The following is a 20,588-nucleotide window of genomic DNA, read 5'->3' as shown; positions in this document are numbered from 1 at the left end:
AAGTGGTGTGGGACTATGGCCATATGTTACACTTAGCAGTCTAAACGCCACTCACGCCTGGCCTGTCTCCTCTGTACCTGTGCCACCATACCGGGTTTCAGAGCGAGATGGACGTTTACGTCCCCGGCCTTACCCTCGAGGACTCCGGAGACCGTCGGAGTCAACAATCTTCACCTGGCTCGTCTTGCGGCGATCCACGTCGGATGGTAAGTACCCGCTTCGGCGGCATTCCCATAGAGTTGTGTTCTCCCATTCGGACCGTGGTTCGAAAAGTTCTGGGTCATGTGCCTTTTAGAACTGTATTAGTGTCACATATCGCTATGTTAGCTATGTTAGCCACAATATCAGGAGAACCCCTCTATCTTCTTGGGATTGCAGCAGGGCTTCTTCTCTTGTCAGTAACAAGTCCCTGTGCTGACCAATGCTCTGACTCTTGGTTCCCTCCCAACCAAGGTCCAGCTGCATTGGCTGATCTGCTAAACATGAGATTCAGCAACCATTGCCCCATGTACAAGTCCACCTTGAGGCCTGGCCACAGGTCTCAGTGTCTCCTTGTACAGCATACAGAAATGCGGGTACCACTTACCGCTCACACACCTGCAGGAGCCTACATGATATCCTCCATTGGGACACCTCCTGGTCTCCCATCTGGTCAGATATCAGAGCGGCCACCCCACCTTGTACCAAAGTCCCGGTACACTCCCCCAGGCGCTATGAAGTGCAGAGGGGAGAAGGGAGGGGGGTTGGGGAGTTTTAATTGCACTATTCTTTCTTTTAACAGAAAATAGTTACTCTCCGCACATCCTGGACCTAAGAAAATCCAACTTTCTTTAGACGTCACAGGTACAATGGTATCTTTGGTTACCATCACTCCATACTGCAGTAAGTACATTATTTTAATGTTTCTATGTGCTTTATGGTGAGTCAACATTACAACCCCAAGCTCTGCCGCTGGCACCAGCTTCGGTAAGTGAACTGTCTCTTGCATCACTGTTGGTGAATGCTGTTTTCTCTGCGGAGTGTAACATCATTCACTTTCCTTGCATAGACTACTGCTAACCACTTTCAGTACATGCAAGGAGCTCTCACTTTTTTCAGGACTCACTATACATTTACTAACTGGGATTACTGTCACTGCCATAAATCCCTTCTGTAACACTTCTGGACACCACAGTCTTAAGACCCTCTTGTCCAGCATGCGCACAGACATTCTGATACATTCGTATCTGTCCCTGTGCATATTTTCCATAACCTCAGCCTTTCAACTTTTCATGGTTGGGCTATGGGGTTTCTTCCCACTATGCATTTTTCTCATAATTCAAAACTGCTATGGGTTATATTCAGTGACATTCTATACTCAATGGACCTAAGTGGTTTCATTGCTTTCGTCCCTGATTCTTATCCCAGTTCGAACTAGGACCTAGTCTCCTTCGACTCATGCTCGCAATTCCTTAGGGTTATAAAGTTTCTCCTGAAAGCTGTCAACCCATTATGCATCTATTGCACTCCAGCATAGTTTCTCATAAACTTCCTGGACGTTGCACCCATGAGTTATGCCCTTATGCCTTCCAATACTGCTTTTGCAACAATTCTTTGTGCATACAGACAGACAGCATAGGGACAATGTGCTTTCCAACTCATAAGCACGCATTACCTCTTAGCTGCTCTGCTAGACAGCTGCGCAGCTCTACCCTTGGCCCTTGTTCACTTCATGCGTCCTTGGGCCACATATCTAAGAGATTTAATGAACGCTCTATCAGACCTTCTCCACGTAGGTTCTATCCTCTCGAATGGTCTCAATTACATGTGTACAGGGCAAATCTTTTAACGCTGAGTTTAACTAAACTTTCCTCGGCGTCTGCATCATTCCATACGATGCACAGGTTCTGCTCCCTGCACATGTTTCCTATGTGTTCCCTTAGATGCCTTTTCTTCCATCAAAGGCCTCTTCAATATATCTCTTCTGCTGCCTCTCGTAGCCAGCATTCTTCTAATGTTGAACTGGGATGGGGTTCAGTATTCTTTTCCCCACTCCCTGACTGAGATCAGTATGCTTTCCCATACTTCTCAATCCATCATATCAGTAACCTTTTATTCTCTCACCAGTCAGTCCCAAATCATAGACTTACTGATGTTCTTAGGTTCTGGTAGCGTCACAAAACCTTCTAAACATAAATCTTGCCGTTTAATATGGCAGGCTTTACCTCCTGACGCTAAAAAAAAAAAAAAAAGAGGTATTACCCCTTTTACTTTTCCACCATTTTTTCTTACTCCCTCGGATTCTGTTCTCCAGACATCCTCCACATAGTTACACCTTTCTCTTAGGAGGTGTATCGTTTTGGGAGTTGGATTCCCGTTTTCGGTAATCCTCTCTGAGTCGGCTTACCATGGATTATCCACTGATCAAGCCGCCTCTATTTCTCTAATCACGGAATGAACATATATATTCTCCTTATAAGTCTCATACATTCTACGTTTGAGCCTTTCCATTCCTCTCTTCCACAGTTTGGCAAGGGAACTTCTTTCCCTCTTAATGTCATTCCTGCCAGCAGGGTCCGTGAGTTATGCACTCTTTCCATACTCACCTGACTCCGTTCCTCTGCCACTGAGTAGTTCTACGCATTCAACTTTCTATCCTTTTCAGGTAGATGTTGCATCTCTCTTTACTCAGGAAATACTCTGCCAATTTTTCCTAGCCTCTCTCTCTCGCCCTAGGGAGAGACTGGGTTTTCCACATTCCTGGACAGTAATGCTGCGCTTACATTCTATCTACATTGCACTGCATTCCATGTGAATTCCACTTGACTCTTTCCTTCATGCAAGGGTCAAGCTGCTACTTCCAGTGGCCACACAGACCTAATCCTTCTGATTAAGTGGTCTATATTTCCTTTCCTACCAACAAGCAGACATTTCACTACAACACTGTGGGTATCCACATACTGTTCTGTCTGTCTTAGCCTTAACAGCTTCCCTTTGGTTACTGCTGCTTGTACTTTTTTATCAGGCTGCAGCCTGGAGTCCTCTCCATACCTTCGCAGCCTATTATTGCTTACATTGACTAGCCGGCATGCTCCATGTTTGGCCAGTCCGCCTACTCTTACCTTTTTCAATTCACTACCCAACATCCTTCCACGAACCCATTATGGTGTTGCGGATGCCCTCCGTTCCCATTTCCACCTCAGTCGTTACGCCTTTGCGCATCTGCGGTGTATCTGGTGCATTCCCGGGCATCCTCAGCTCGGTACTCACCCATTTGTGAGGACTACCATCCTGCTTGTCCTGTGAGAAAGCAAATGTTGCTTACCTGATGTAACAGGTGTTCTCACAGGACAGCAGGATGTTAGTCCTCACGAAACCCCGCCCGCCACCCCGCGGAGTTGGGTCTGTATACTTTTATTTTAGTTTCGCTTGCGCTTTTTAGCTATAAGACGAGACTGAGGGAGACACCTGTGGCTCACAGGGATAATTGCAGGCTGGGCATGCTCAGTGCACCCAGTGTGCCAGTGTCAGTCAAAGCTTGTTGAAACTTTGACAGAAAAGTTTTCCGTACAGGGCTCCATCCTCGATGTCACCCATTTGTGAGGACTAACATCCTGCTGTCCTGTGAGAACACCTGTTACATCAGGTAAGCAACATTTGCTTAACTCAGTCTGACTTTGCTCCCTACTAAGAACATACAAACCTACCAGACAGCTTCGTTCCATGGATAAATTCATTCTAGAAGTACCATCTGTAAAAATCGCAAGTTTGGCATTGACTCGCAAGCGGGCTTTCTCCGTCGCAGGTCCAATTTTGTGGAACTCTATCCCTGAACAAATTCGCCTAACTGCAAATACCAAAGAAGTTAAGAAATCTCTGAAAACCTACCTTTGTACCGCCGCTTATAATATACATTAATCACTAAAATCTATTTCCAATAGGAACTTGTTCACTATACTAGTCTCAAATATCTATACATATGTATATGGTTGCATACGATGTGCTGTAAATGTGATGTATTTTTTATGATTGCTTGGTTTGTCTTTTATTTATGAATGTTTTATTGTAAGCTGCTTAGATGGTCAGGCTATTGTCCTATTTGCGGTATATAAAATCTTTTAAATAAATAAATAAATAAAGTTAATATTTGGCATTTTGGGGTTGTTGGACCCCTCAGTATACCCCCCTATAGAATAGAAGGGAATATTGAGCTCCCACTTAATCAAGTGTTATTATGATCCTCCCCTTTTTATCCCAAGTCTCACCCATGTGAAAAGATGCAACTGGGTTGGTGAGTACTGTTGGCCTGGGGGGGGGGGGGTTCATTGTATCTAAACCGCTGCCATCTCCTCAGTGCCACTTCCCCTCTGCTGAAAGGTCCGTGCCAACACTGGGGGTCCATGCCCTCCTGGGGACGTGACTCCACCTCCCGATCTGTTGCTGGGTCCACACCCTCCTGCATATCAGTACCCCAAACAGTAGAAGTCAGAGCCCTCTTGGTTGTTGTCTGAATCCAATTCCCCTTTCCCCTGCTGTCGAAGTGGGGAGCAATGTTGCACTTACATTATATGCATCAAGGCTTATTGGTTAAGGTTAGTAATCTCCATGCCTTCTGCTAAGGGTAGTAACTGCTGTACTAGCAAGTTACCCCATGCACAATTTCTTCACTTCCTTTAGGGCTTATCCATAGAAGCAGTCCTGTGCTATTTCTCTTATGCCTGCATCTCTATATGCCAGACCATGGAAGTGGAGGCCCTGAGTTGTCATCTGAATCCAGTTCATCTTTTTCCCCCCCTGCCGTCTTAGCGGGGAGCAATTTTGCAGTTGTATTGAAAGCATCAGAGCATATTGGTTAAGGGTAGTAATGTCCAAGCCTTTTGCTAAGTGCAGTAACCGCTGTACCAACACGTTACCTTCTGCATGCTTTTCTCTTTTCTGTCCTGTATGTAGCCTTTAGAGATCCACAGTATCTATCCCTTGCCCCTTTGAAATTTGTGGCTGTTTCTGTCTTCACCATTCCTCTAGAAGGGAATTCCAGGCATCCATCACCCTCTCCATGAAGAAATATTTCCTGTTTGATCTGAGTTTCATTTGCAAGGGAAAAGTTCAAAGTTCATACAACATAAAAAGGTTTGTATCATATCTCCCCTGCACCGCCTCTCTTACAGGACATATCTATATATATCTTCAGATCCTTCAGCCTCTCCTCGTAGGTCTTCTAAAACAGACCCCACACCATTTTGGTTGCACTTCTCTGGACCACCTCCATCCTGTCTCTATCCTTTTTGAACACAGTACTGTAGCTGAGGCCTCCCCAAGGACCTGTACAAAGGCATTATCACCCCCTTTTTCTTACTGGTTATTCCTCTCTCTATGCAGTCCTGCATTCTTCTGGCTTTAGCTATCTCTTATACTTTCCTGCCCCATTCTAGCCAGATGAGGTCTCACTCTAATGCACTTTTCTGCTTCCAGATATGTTCTGCAAGTTGGGAGCCTGATGGAAATTATAGAGCTGTGAGAAAGTCCCTAGATTTGTAACTAAATGTCCAAAAGGAACTAAATTAGATCCTTGTCTCATTCACAGTTCTAAAATCTCCATTTGGTTTAAAAAGTCACCAGATCTAGCTACAAAATCTCTAAATTGGCAATACTGAATCAGCCTCTGCCCTCAGAGTAAAGTTTCCCCGCCTCCTGTGTGATGTCATCTTTGTGAGCCCTCAGAATACCACTACACCTCGTCTGTGATGTCATCAGCATGTGTCCAAACTGTAAAGCGCCCTCCTCAGTGATGTCATCATTCTGTGCCCTCAGTGAAAGCACTGGGTAGGATGTGGGGGGCGCAGCTGTTCTGTAAGTTTGATAGGTTTCAGATTCAGGAAAAGAGAGAGGAAGATTCCCTCCCCTCCACAGCTGTGCAGCTCTGATGCTTTGAGATTCAGATTCAGGAAACGAGAGACTTCCTCCCCTGCCAGGCTCTGCAGCTCTGAGTCTGACACCCCCCTCCCCATAACAGCAAGAGGCAAACACTCGGCTCTTCCGCAGCCCGAGAAAGAGTCCCCAATTCATTTCTAATCCTGAAGGCAGCAAAATCAGGGAGGAAAATGCCTGCAGGCGCTTCTGCTCAGGTAGGAGATTGCCCCCAACTTCCTGCCCTCTCTATATAAACACTAAGAACATAAGAAATGTGAGGCTAGGTCAGAGCAATGCTTCTTCCAGCCCTGTCTCTCACAGGGGCAGGTCCAGCTCATCTGGATGAATCGGGCAAATCCCAATACAAAAGTCTGCTGTCCACAAGAAATAGACTTTGGCTTCTCCTTCTCTTATCTATTTGGCTAATAAGTATGTATGGACCGGTCCCACAATCTGTCCTTTTTCCTCATCCATCATTTCACCCAACTCTCCCCCTTCAAGCTCTCTCTCAGCCAGCCAGTCTCTCCTCCCTCATTAATCTCCTTCCTCTCCTCTTTCCTTCCTGCTCATTCTCCCTATCCTGCAGTATAGCCTTCTTTTCATTTTCTTCTCCAGCTCCACAGTAAGTCCTCCCTGCTTTACTTGCTGCTGCTATCAGCCTCCTGTGCCCCCATCAGTTCAGCCAAAACCATGTGGCTTTGGTTATTGTACATCACTGCCAGAATTAGCTGGTAGATTCAAGCAGGAGGTACTGGTGAGAATAAGGATGAGCTGCAGAATTGTTCGGCCTTCTTTAGTGTTCTGACATATCAGCTCTATGTTTAGCCTGCGCTGCCTTCAGCGCTTTAGTCAAATTCAAGATATCTGCATTGCAGATTTCTTTTAACCCGAGTGACATAAGCCATTGTATGCTCGTGCATTACTGCTTTACCTGCTTCCCTCACCAAGGGGCTGACATAATACAGTGCACTTAGCATGGCAATAAGGGGATTAGCGCCTCTACAACGCACATCCAACGCGGAGTGAAACTAATAGTGCTCATCACATGTGAATGCATGTAAATGAGGCTATTAGCTATTCACTCCCAATGCAAAAAAAAAGTGCGTCTAGGATGCACATTTTACCGATCAGAAATTAATGCCCGCCCGGAGCAGGCGTTAATTGCTGAGCGCTCCTAAAACTAGTATAGAAAAGCAGAAAAAACTGCTCAGTTGACAAGCCTCTGGTTTCTGAACCCCTAGCACATCCATGGGTTAGGAAAACAGATGCTGATAAATTCAGCATCCATTTTCCAAACCTGACTGCCTGCATTGTAAGGAGTGAATAAATCAATATTAAAATGTCAGGCACTTAATATTAATTTATTCACTCCTCTTATTGCCCATCGGTCCATTTCACTGACATGTGACAGTGAAGGAATCAATGGGCAATAAGTGAAGGAGTGAATAAATTAATATTAAGCGCCAAACACTTTAATATTGATTTATACATTCCTTAGATGCCGGTAGTCAGGTTCGGAGAATGCCGCCGAATTTATCAGCATCCGTTTTCCTAACCTGTGCATGTGGGCTGGTTAGGAAAACGGATGCTGGTTAATTCAGCGTCCATTTTCTTTACCGGCGGAAAGCCCCCGACAGTGTACCTCTCGGGTGCATGCTGTCAAGAAGGCGCTAGGTGTGCGCAATCGCCCCTAGCGCCTCCGCAACAGCGCGAGACCTAATTTAAATATTGCACCGCGCTGCCAGGAGAGGTGCCTGGGGATATGTTAAAAAAGCGGGCGCTGAACACTCACGGGTAGATTTTCAAAGGGGTACGCGCGTAGGAAAACCGTATTTCTGTAAACTGAGAAAACGTAACAGATTTCAATATCTTCTGCCTGGTAATAGAAGGTTTAATATGATCTTGAGCAAATGTCTTTATCATTTTGAATTTATTTTGAAGTATCTCATCAGGCCCCTTTCTTTTTGAAAGGCTTTATAAGAAGGGAAAAAAATATATCTGGTAGCGTCGGGTCTCTTTGTTCTTGGATGATGAGATCTTGAGATTGTAAGTACTTACATCAGCCCCTCCATCTTCCGTTCCTTCATGTTTGCTGTATTTGACGAATGCACACTTGAGAGAAGAATATAATAATTTTTAAGAGTGGCATACGTTAATGTCAATCTGTTTATCTTTCCATCCAATCTAATCGTTAGGGTCTTGCTAAACTAATGTTCTAGCTCAATAAGTTCTTCTTACGATGGCCGTCCATCTTTCAACCATTCAGAGATCGGATAGCATGCTAGGTAATCAACAGCATTGGTGGTATAGTGGTGAGCATGGCTGCCTTCCAAGCAGTTGACCTGGGTTCAATTCCCAGCCAATGCATCCGTTTAGACCTGAAAACACAGTTTTAATAGAAGTCATCCTTTGCCATCAATTCTTTACCTGGTTTACTTACAAAGAATTTGTGAAGATTCTAAGAGAGAGAGAGAGAGTGTTTTATAAATGAAAGTTGGCTTTTCTCTTTTTCTTTCCTTTCTTTATTCTGTGCTCCTCTTTTCCTTCCACAAGAACATTAGATATGCCATACTGGGTCAGACCAAGGGTCCATCAATCCCACTATCCAGTTGCCAAAGTGGCCAATCCAAGACACAAGTACCTGGCAAGTTATTTGTCCTAAGTGACACACTGCTGCTCTGATTAAGAAATAAAGGTACCTAATCAAATCAATCACACCACCTTAACACTTCTATTAGACAGACTGAGTGACTGAGTGATTCATTGTACTTACCCTATGGTTTTTCGAATGACATTGCCATGTCTGTCTCCTCCAAAGTATCAGTTCGGGCATTCGAAGGGTCTTTTTCCTTTGGAGTGTGGGGTAGCATGGCCGAGCGGTCTAAGGCGCTGGATTAAGGTTCCCGTCTCTTTGGGGGTGTGGGTTCAAATCCCACTGCTGCCATTCTCACCCTTTTAAGAACACTTTGATTATTTATTTATTTAAAATCTTTTCTAAACCGTGGCTAAGATATACACCATCGCAACGGTTAAAGGTTCGCTTACAGTATAACATAAAAGGGGCACAATAGTTGGGTAGTGTAAGTTTTGTCTAGGTGTACCATCGGTACTGTACATCGGTAATATTTATGTTTGTTATGAGCTTTAATAAAGTAATGTCATGTATGTTGTGAGATTATTGCTGTGTGCTTGTGGGGTTTTTTTGCATGTTCCTGTATGTTCTCTATTCTCCGGTCTCTTTAGAAAAGGCTTGTTTAAAGAGCCATGTTTTTAAGTTTTTCTTAAAGGTTTTGAGATCGTTTTGTGGTCTGATCTCAGGAGGCATTGTGTTCCATAATATGGGGCCTGCTAATGAGAAGGCCCTTTCTCTTACTTGTGATAGTTTTGCTGTCCTTACTGAGGGAATGGTTAGAAGTGCTTTATTTGCTGAGCGAAGGTTTCTTTGTGGAATGTGTACTCGTAATGCTGTGTTTAGCCAGTCTGCTTCTTTATTTATTTATTTTATTTTATTTTTTAGGTTTTTATATACCGGAAGTTCCTGTATACAATACATATCACTCCGGTTCACAATTAACAGAGAAAACTATCGCCGGGAAGGCGGTTTACATGGAACATACATGGAACATGGAACATATCGAATAAACTATAATAAAGTACAATCTAATTTAAAACAACTGAAATAAACTTAGGAAATAACTTGGTACATGTAACTGAAGCAAGATGAACATTACATTGCTGCAAGGCAAGGCTGGATGTTTGTTCTTATTGCTATTAGCTCTCTGGGAAAGCTTGATGGAATATCATGTATTAGTTTATGTATATCATGTATATCATGTATTAGTTTATGTATAATCATGTATTAGTTTATGTATTAGTATCATGTATTAGTTTATGTATTATGTATTATGATACTAATACATGATTAGTATCATGTATTAGTTTATGTATGGTACATAATACTTTGTATTTAATCCTGTATTCAATGGGTAGCCAGTGTAATTTTGTCAAGTTTTCAGTTATATGGTCCCTTTTCCTTTTTCTGGTCAGTATTCTAGCTGCTGTGTTTTGTAATATTTGAAGTGGTCTTAATGATGAATTCGGGAGTCCTAGTAAACGTGCATTGCAGTTGGGAGGGTTAAGCCGTCCTGTTGACAAAGGGGCACGGGGTGACCGCCAAAGTTGCTCGTGCACCACAAAACTTCCTGCCGCTGTGGGACCGATCCTCTTGGCTGCCTCCCTTGCCCGATATCATCCACCGAGGCAGGGCCCGAAATGTCCCCCGTCCCCCGCTATCACGCGTCACCCTGAGCCGGCCTTTCGTGATGATGTCCGGCTGGGGGAGACAGGCCCTCACTAACTCGCCATGCAAAACAAAGTTCCACTTCTGGTGTCACCTCAGTAACACAGACGCACAGACACCTTTCACTGCCAGAAACTTTGGCGACTCCCATAAAAGCCTGCAAAAAAGACACTCAGAACCTATACGGCAAACACACTAACTCCCAAAACCGAAGCAGCAGCGACCGTACCTGGGAAGGGACTGGACAAGCCAAACACATCCCTCCTGAAACCCTAATCCACACCTCCTATCGGAAAAACAGGACATGCCAGACATATAAAACGGAAACCTTCATTGAAACATGACTGGTGTCAAAAAAGAGAAAATTCTAAACAAATGAATTAAAAACAAAATCCCAATAGGAACCAGATCCGTTTAAAGAAAGAGAAAAAAAAAAAAAAAAAAAAAAAAGCTTGACTAGTACCTACTTTTCACCTCCCTGGGTTCGATTCCCAGCCAATGCATCCATTTAGACCTGAAAACACAGTTTTAATAGAAGTCATCCTTTGCCATCAATTCTTTACCTGTGTTACTTACAAAGAATTTGTGAAGATTCTAAGAGTGAGAGAGAGAGAGAGAGTGTTTTACAAATGAAATTTGGCTTTTCTCTTTTTCTTTCCTTTCTTTATTCTGTGCTCCTCTTTTCCTTCCACAAGAACATTAGATATGCCATACTGGGTCAGACCAAGGGTCCATCAATCCCACTATCCAGTTGCCAAAGTGGCCAATCCAAGACACAAGTACCTGGCAAGTTATTTGTCCTAAGTGACACACTGCTGCTCTGATTAACAAATAAAGGTACCTAATCAAATCAATCACACCACCTTAACACTTCTATTAGACAGACTGAGTGACTGAGTGATTCATTGTACTTACCCTATGGTTTTTCGAATGACATTGCCATGTCTGTCTCCTCCAAAGTATCAGTTCAGGCATTCGAAGGGTCTTTTTCCTTTGGAGTGTGGGGTAGCATGGCCGAGCGGTCTAAGGCGCTGGATTAAGGTTCCAGTCTCTTCGGGGGTGTGGGTTCAAATCCCACTGCTGCCATTCTCACCCTTTTAAGAACACTTTGATTATTTATTTATTTAAAATCTTTTCTAAACCGTGGCTAAGATATACACCATCGCAACGGTTAAAGGTTCGCTTACAGTATAACATAAAAGGGGCACAATAGTTGGGTAGTGTAAGTTTTGTCTAGGTGTACCATCGGTACTGTACATCGGTAATATTTATGTTTGTTATGAGCTTTAATAAAGTAATGTCATGTATGTTGTGAGATTATTGCTGTGTGCTTGTGGGGTTTTTTTTTTTTTTTGCATGTTCCTGTATGTTCTCTATTCTCCGGTCTCTTTAGAAAAGGCTTGTTTAAAGAGCCATGTTTTTAAGTTTTTCTTAAAGGTTTTGAGATCGCTTTGTGGTCTGATCTCAGGAGGCATTGTGTCCCATAATATGGGGCCTGCTAATGAGAAGACCCTTTCTCTTACTTGTGATAGTTTTGCTGTCCTTACTGAGGGAATGGTTAGAAGTGCTTTATTTGCTGAGCGAAGGTTTCTTTGTGGAATGTGTACTCGTAATGCTGTGTTTAGCCAGTCTGCTTCTTTATCATGTATTAGTTTATGTATGGTACATAATACTTTGTATTTAATCCTGTATTCAATGGGTAGCCAGTGTAATTTTGTCAAGTTTTCAGTTATATGGTCCCTTTTTCTTTTTCTGGTCAGTATTCTAGCTGCTGTGCTTTGTAATATTTGAAGTGGTCTTAATGTTGAATTCGGGAGTCCTAGTAAACGTGCATTGCAGTTGGGAGGGTTAAGCCGTCCTGTTGACAAAGGGGCACGGGGTGACCGCCAAAGTTGCTCGTGCACCACAAAACTTCCTGCCGCTGTGGGACCGATCCTCTTGGCTGCCTCCCTTGCCCGATATCATCCACCGAGGCAGGGCCCGAAATGTCCCCCGTCCCCCGCTATCACGCGTCACCCTGAGCCGGCCTTTCGTGATGATGTCCGGCTGGGGGAGACAGGCCCTCACTAACTCGCCATGCAAAACAAAGTTCCACTTCTGGTGTCACCTCAGTAACACAGACGCACAGACACCTTTCACTGCCAGAAACTTTGGCGACTCCCATAAAAGCCTGCAAAAAAGACACTCAGAACCTATACGGCAAACACACTAACTCCCAAAACCGAAGCAGCAGCGACCGTACCTGGGAAGGGACTGGACAAGCCAAACTCATGCCTCCTGAAACCCTAATCCACACATCCTATCGGAAAAACAGGACATGCCAGACATATAAAACGGAAACCTTCATTCAAACATGACTGGTGTCAAAAAGGAGAAAATTCTAAACAAATGAATTAAAAACAAAATCCCAATAGGAACCAGATCCGTTTAAAGAAAGAGAAAAAAAAAAAAAAGCTTGACTAGTACCTACTTTTCACCTCCCTCTCTAAGCTGGATTCAAACTCACGGCACCTGGCACTCAGAGGACCAAGCCCTCACTGACCCAGCCACCAGCACTCAGATAAAGAGGTTAAAAAAAAAAAAAGTGCTGAGCCTTACCGACTAGAAAATATGGACCCGCAAACTTCAAACTAGGAAAACAGAGGACAGTGGCTGAAAGGAAATGCCAGACCAGCCTGATGTGCATGCACTGGGAAAAAGCAAAAGAAATGCATTGCCTCCCGAACTGAGTAAAATGCAAAGACAGAAGAAATGCACGTTCGCAGAGGAGACCTACGATCCTCTCTAAAAACTGCAAAGAAAACATTTTCAACCTTTTGTTTGTCATTAGTGAGATTTGATACTATGGAAAATAGGGTTCTAGGGTTGTTAGCACATTTTTCTATTTTATTGCTATAGTATTCTTTTTTAACATTGATGATTGTTTGTTTGTAAAAAGCTAGCTTATTATTATTATTATTTTAATTCATCACTCACCCCTTCGGTGTTCCCTTTCTGGGCACTGCTGCTTCTTGCCTTGCCTTGTAATGAGTGCTCTTTGCAAAGAGGATATATATATATTCAGCCCATTTGTCTTTTAGATATAGATGAAAAAAATCATCATGGATTAATTCTGAGCTCATCTCCCAAGTCTAACCCAAATGAAACAGGGGCATGATCAGAGACTGAAATATTTCTAGTGAGGACTCCTGAACCCTTGGGAACAGCCTCTAGAGATTAAAAAATAATCCAGCCTCGAATAAAGTAAAATCTTGCTCCCCAGGGTTTCTCCAGATGTCTATTAACCCCGATTCCCTACAGAGAACATTGACTCTTTTACTCTCGTCTCCATTTTTGGTTCTTTTACAGATTTACAATCACTCCTCATATCTGGCACTATGTTAAGCTTACTGAGGAATTTAGATAGGGTAAGACCATCTAGTTATGGTCTTACCCTACAGAAAGTGGAGAGCTAGTGTGAACATAAGAATTGCCATACTGGGTCAGACCAAGGGTCCATCAAGCCCAGTATCCTGTTTCCAACAGTGGACAATCCAAGTCACAAGTACCCAAACATTAGATAGATCACAAGCTACTATTGCTTATTAATTACTGTAATAGCAGTTTATGGATTTTAATCTCTAGGAACTAATCCAAACCTTTTTTAAACTCAGTAACACTAACTGCTGAAACCACATCCCCTGGCAATGAATTCCAGAGCTTAACTATGTGCTGAGTGAAAAAGAATTTTCTTCAATTTGTTTCATAGGAGCCACTTGCTAACTTCATGGAGTGCTCCCTGGTCCTGCGAGTAAATAACTGATTTACATTAACTTGTTCAAGTCCTTTCTTGATTTTGGAGAAATTATAGGTAAGCTAAGCAATAAGTTCTTTACTGCATTTGGTAATGACACAATACTTAGATTAAGAAATAGAAGTGCAGCCCGAGTGACCCATATCATTTAACTGGACAAACAACATTTCTTCACTTTTATATATCTCCCTTTGCCTACCTTCACTCATTCTCTCATTCACTCCTTCAATCCAACCAGGCATACAGACAGTCATTTTCCCCCATGTGCTCCAAGGGACCACTCCCCCCAGACTCTTCTCTTCTCTCTGGGGTGTGCCCAAAACATCTCCTTGTATTAAAATATTTTGATTGTGTGATAAACAGTACATTTGTTACTTATTCAAAGCTTGCTGTATGAACTCAAAGCGGTAGCCTGACAGATTAAGACTTAGGGGGTCATTTACTAAAGGGTTTCTCCCATTTTGTGTCTATGGGAAAACTGCTTAGTAAATAACTGCCTTAGCATCTTCTTTCACTTCAGTGGGATCCCATTCGGATGAAATCCAAAAATAGCCAAGAAACATCAGGTTTCCATCCACAAGCTCTTTATTATCCCTGACACCTTATGAGGCATGCATGTGACATCAGGTTATTTAGAGCTCAAAAACAAGTGAAGCTCATCAAAAGGTTAATGAAATAGTGACTCTCCAGTGTCCACTCTGGAACGTAAACTCATGGGCAGCCATATCTGCGGGGTATCAGCAAGAATTAAACTCATTGACGGAAACACCGCCTTGTATGAACTTCTAAACTGCGCTCCACTTTGGCTACTGTATCCTTAGAATAAAATTCTCCCATTAGTCAGAGATTCTCTAGGCATTAGGACCTTTGCTGCCATTGATTCAGGTACTGAGCTTGGCGGTGGCTGCAGGGGCCCCCTCCGGGATCCCCAGAGCAGCCAAAAATGCTGTTGCCTCTGCTTTTGTTGTGAAAAACAAAACTCTGTTATGTTGTTCCTGGAGCTTAGCCGGGAAGAGCAGGGAAAATCTAATGCCCCTCCGATGTAGTTCTCTGCGTGATGGTGCCATTTCTCTTCTCTGTGCTGAGAAGTCATTATAAAGCAAAATTTTACTGCCCAGATATTCCACCTGCTCCTATGATGGTAAGCACTAAGGAGTTTTGTTTTATGGGAATGTCACGGTTGGAGTGTAGTGGTATTATTACATCACAGAATAACACTACACAAATATAATTAAGATAGTTTACTTGATAAAAAATATAGTGAAAAAGCCAATTCATATAGCATTATAATGCAAATATAATAGAAATAGCATTAGCATATATATAATACAGATACTTTCCCTTACAGATCCTCATTGTGAGTCTAATGTACCCTTTAAGCCTGAGGAACACAGTGGTGCACTCTCTCACAGTGATTGTGGTCTTCCAGTGTTTCCAGGCCCAAATCTCAGGGAGACATTGCTCAACAAATTTATAGAGCTCTTCCTCCCTCATTGATTCAGACAGACTCATTATTTTAATATTATTGTCATGCTGGCTGAGGTGAGGGAACACCTCCTCAGGAGCAAGGCAGGACTGCAGGGCTGGACTGGGGTTTATCTTCTGTCTAGCCAGCCTCCTCCCCTGCAGGTTGAGCCCTTGGGTTCTGGGGTCAGTAGAGCTTGAATTCGGCTGCAGAAAATCATGCTTTAAGACAAGGGAAGATGGACAGGCTAGGTAAGGCTAGATAAGCTGGACGAGGCTGGGCATATACAGGCTGGAACTGAGGACTGGATACAGGTGCAGGATGGTAGCAGAATACTGAGCAGAGGCTGGAGCTGGATACAGAGGCTGGAGCTGGATACAGAAACAGGCTGGGCAAGATACTGAACAGGGGCTGGGACAAGATACAGAAACAGGCTGGGCAGGATACTGAGCTGGGGAGAATTGCTGGGCCAGAGGCAGCATGGATTCATCAGGGGAAGATCCTGTCAGACAAATCTGATTGACTTTTTTGACTGGGTGACTAGGAAATTGGATTTCAGCAACGCTTTTGATATGGTCCTGCACAGGAGGCTGGTGAATAAAATGAGAAGCTTAGGAGTGAGTGCCGAGGTGGTGGCCTGGATTGCAAACTGATTGATGGACAGAAGACAATGTGTGATGGGAAATGGAACTTACTCTGAAGAGAGAGCGGTGTTAAGTGGAGTTCCTCAAGGATCGGTGTTGGGACCAGTCCTGTTCAATATCTATGTGAGTGACTTAGCGGACGAGATAGAAGGTAAGGTTTGTCTTTTTGTGGATGACACTAAGGTCTGCAGCAGAGTGGACACGCCGGAAGGAATGGAGAGAATGAGACGGCATTTAAGGAAGCTGGAAGAATGGCCGAAGATATGGCAGCTGAGATTCAATGCCAAGAAGTGCAGAGTCATGCATATGGGGTGTGGAAATCCAAAAGAACTGTACTCGATGGGGGGTGAAGGGCTGATGTCCACAGAGCAGGAGAGAGACCATGGGGTGATAGAGTCTAACGATCTGAAATCTGGGAAACAATGTGACAAGGCAATAGCTAAAGCCAGAAGAATGCTGGACTGCATAGAGAGAGGAAAATTGAGTAAGAAAAGGGAAGTGATTATCCCCTTGTACAGGTCCTTGGTGAAGCCTCACCTGGAGTACTCAGCTCCGTTCTGGAGTCCGTATCTCCGAAGGGACAGAGACAGGATGGAGGCGGTCCAGAAAAGGGCGACCAAAAAGGTGGATGTCTTTATCGAATGACTTATGAGGAGAGATTGAAGAGTCTAAATATGTACACCCTGGAGGAAAGGAGGAACAGAGGTGATATGATACAGACTTTCAGATACTTGAAAGGTTTTAATGATCCAAAGACAACAACAAACCTTTTCCGTCGGAAAAAAATCAGCAGAACCAGGGGTCACGAGTTGAAGCTGCAGGGAGGAAGATTTAGAACCAATGTCAGGAGGTATTTTTTCACGGAGAAGGTGGTGGATGCCTGGAACGCCCTTCCGGAGAAAGTGGTGAAGACCAAAACTGTGAAGGACTTCAAAGGGGCGTGGGATAAACACTATAGATCCATAAAGTCTAGAGGATGTGAATGTTGAGAGGATGGCTTGCGGGAAAGACGGCTACTACCTGGAGATAATACGCTTATTCAATAAACATACACATGGTTAATGCGACTCCGACTTTGCTCTGTGCTTCAACGACAAGAGGAAATGTGGAAAAAAGGATTTGCATTCACAAAAAAGCGGGGAGTAGCTTGCTTGTTACGGTGGTTACTACCCCAAACCAAATAAGCCTGATACTTCACTTGCAATGCATATCCAGCACAGCTCACTGATTCAATGACAGGGGGAATGAAGAAAACAGGATTTTATATTCAGACAACAACCAACAAGGACTGAATTACATAATCTGAGAAAACAAATAAGTATGGGTGTAGCTTGCTTGTTACGGCAGTTACTACCCCAAACCAAATAAGCCTGATACTTCACTTTCAATGCATATCCAGCGTAGCTCACTGCTTCAACGGCAGGGGAGAATGAAGAAAAGAGGATTTTATATTCAGACAACAACCAACAAGGACTGAATTGCACAGGCTGGGTAAATAAATAAGCGTGGGAGTAGCTTGCTTATTGCGACAGTTACTACCCCTAACCAATTAATCTAGATATTTCTCTTAGATGCAGTTCCAGCACTGCTCTCTATATTAAAGGCGGGGGTGGAAGGGAAATAGAACCAAAAGGTTACTAAGGGCCAAGAGTAACAGATAAGTATAAGAGAAAAAAAAGTGTGAAAGCTTGCTGGGCAGACTGGATGGGCCATTTGGTCTTCTTCTGCCGTCAATTCTATGTTTCTAAGATCTGGATGCAGACATAGCATGGGCAGGATAGCAGGCAGGAACTGACAGTAGATACAGACTGGGGCAAGAGAAGGCAATGGCAAGCCAGGGAATGGATACTAGGAACTGATCTGGGCAGGGCACAACAAGACCAGACAAGGACTAGACAAAGACAGCACATAAGAGAGAACATTGAGGACTAAAGACAGCAATGCGAAGGCCCATGGGCTGCTAGGCAAAAGGCTGGAGGCCATTATGAAAGGAGTGGCCTGGATAGGTCGCAAGGCAAGGTACAAGGTAAGAGCAGGCCTGGAGGCCACGAGGCAAGGAAAGGCTTGAGAGGCCATAGAGCAAGGTACAAGGTAAGAACTGGCTCGGATGCCACAAGGCAAGGTACAAGGTAGGAGCAGCCAGGTCAGAGAGCCAAGGGTGACTCCGTGAAGAGGCATGGATGGACTGGACAGACTGGCTTAAGTAGTGCAGGAACTGCTGAGTCAGGGGGTCAGTGATGAGGTCACTCAGGTAGCTGGGAGCAGTGCTCGCTGGAGCCTCTGCTGGTGGGAAGGCGTCATTGCAGGTAGAACCAGGACACAGTGAGGCTGTACAGCAGTGAAACCGTGACAATTATTTCTCCTATTTATATTTTCCTGATCTTTGATGATGTCTAGGAGAGTGGCATTTTCTTTCCTGGAGCTCAGTAATATGCTATTTGACCTCCCCAAACCTGTCATCTTGCACCGGTATGCACTGCTCCGCATTGCCCAGCCTTTTCATGTGACCTTCCAGGCACCTTTTTATTTCTTCCATGGTGGCTTCAGTTTTTATTAATCTTTCATCCAGCACCATTGTTAAACTGTTTGAGATTTGCTGGAGCGCATCCTCTGAAATGTTTGTGAGGGTCTTATCACCACCGTCGATCGCCGCCAGCTTCTTTTCCGTAGCTTTCTTCTCGCAGCTGTAATGAGGCATTTTTATGCTCATAACTGCACTCAAATCATATCATCGACCGTTTGTTTTGTCCCCGCGCTAGGTAGGAAGCACCACATACTTGGGAACACTCATTTTGGGAGACAAAAAGAGAGAAGATTTTTGATTGTACGAGGGGACGGGTTGGAGCTCTTTCCCCCGACATCCGATCAGATGCGAGCTATAACCGGGAGTCCAGGAGCCTGGTTCTTCTTCCAGGCATTAAACTTTTACAGAAGTTTTCCGTACATAGGGCTCCATTACTGATGTCACCCATATGTGAGGACTACATCCTGCTGTCCTGGGATAACACCTATTACAAGGTAAGCAATTTTGCTTTATCGCTGGTTCATTGGAGAAACTGGCGTATGTGATCGTCAAGACTTGAGTAGTTTAATTGGGCTGAAGTTGGTTGTTTTTCAAACAGAGCAGGTGGGGCAGGAATTGGCTTTAGGGAAAACACAATATGAGACTTGGTGTGATCAGGCGGATACCTTAAAGAAAGCTATTTCCCAGCTAAAACCAGCCTTTATGCAGGCTTGGGACAGGGAATTGGGACATTCTTCACGTAAGAATCCTGGGACCAAGTTCTTTACCATCCCAAACGGGGACCCCCCTATTCTCAGCTAGCTGAAAACCGATATAAAATTCTCTTGAGATGGTATTGTACGCCAGCTAAAATACACAGATTTATTTCTACCTATGATGCTAGGAGCTGGAAGGGGTGTGGAATGGAGGGAACGTTCTTCCACATGAGGTGGACGGGTACCTTTATAGAGCAGTTTTGGGCGTTGGTCACTCAATTTATAGGGGACGTATTAGAGACAGGGGTAACTTTAACTCCAGAGCAGACCTTACTAAACTTGCCCTATGATGTTCCAGTGGCTCAGGGAAAACTCATCTCCTTTATCATATCGGCCGCAAAGTGTGAAATAGCCTCAGAATGGAAAACGGCTGGACATCTTTCAATAGGAAAGGTTTCTTCTCAGTTATGTAAGCTAAATCAGTTACATGCGGAGATAAGATATCCTCGTCCATGGGACGCGACCCAGAGCCAAAAGATATGGCAACCATTCCGGGACTGGCAGGAGAAGAAGAGGATGGACGACCATGATGACTACCGCACCCCACAACTGACCTCCCAAACATCTTATTTCTTGATGAATTGACCTCGCTTAAGAGCTGATAATATGGCTTTTTCTCTTTCTCTTTTTCTTTCTCTCACACTCCACAAGGGGAGGGGAGGGGAGGGACGGGATAAGGGAGGTGAACAATTGCAGATAAATACTGTAAACAAACGAGTGACAACACATTGTTTTGTACAATAGTTATATTTTAATGTTAATTATAATTCACAATCTTGTTACATACAATGTTCTATGTTTTGATCACTTTAATAAAAATATAAATAATAATAAATAAAGAAATGTAGAAGTAAATGCTCATTGTTCCCTTCGAGCAGGCACAAAAAGGAAACTTGGCAAGGCAGAGGACACGTGCAGGCCGCTATGAGTGATGGATTATTTGTGAGGATACAGAAGTGAGGATACCATAGAGGGAAGCAGATGCTGGGAGGGGGATGTAAAGGAGAGAGGTAATAAAATATATTCACACAAACACATGCACACATTTATGATTCACCATGAACTTTTGTACCTTTGCACAAGGGATGAGAGGAAATTATGCATATATTGGAAATAAATGATAAAAATAATCGAGGGATGCAAGGGTGAGAGTAAATGTGTACTTGACAGGACACAGGGGAATATGTAACCTGGCACCAGGAGGTAAGGGTCGATCAC

At 43.7% G+C, this 20,588-nt stretch overlaps 3 non-coding genes across 3 annotated transcripts; all 3 read left to right on the top strand.

Annotated features, from left to right (window-relative positions):
- The first annotated feature begins 8,184 nt into the window (after nt 1-8,184).
- TRNAG-UCC lies at nt 8,185-8,256 on the top strand. The gene has a single exon. It is a non-coding gene; the product is annotated as a tRNA-Gly (tRNA).
- A 495-nt stretch (nt 8,257-8,751) lies between these two features.
- Nucleotides 8,752-8,833, top strand: TRNAL-AAG. Its single transcript has one exon. It is a non-coding gene; the product is annotated as a tRNA-Leu (tRNA).
- A 2,360-nt stretch (nt 8,834-11,193) lies between these two features.
- On the top strand, nt 11,194-11,275 carry TRNAL-AAG. Its single transcript has one exon. It is a non-coding gene; the product is annotated as a tRNA-Leu (tRNA).
- The last annotated feature ends 9,313 nt before the right edge of the window (nt 11,276-20,588 follow it).

The sequence above is a fragment of the Rhinatrema bivittatum genome, unplaced genomic scaffold (assembly GCF_901001135.1).
Source record: "Rhinatrema bivittatum unplaced genomic scaffold, aRhiBiv1.1, whole genome shotgun sequence".
Taxonomy (NCBI): Eukaryota; Metazoa; Chordata; class Amphibia; order Gymnophiona; family Rhinatrematidae; genus Rhinatrema; species Rhinatrema bivittatum.
The sequence above is the reverse complement of the archived record's forward strand: the minus strand, read 5'-3'. Positions and strand labels throughout refer to the sequence as shown.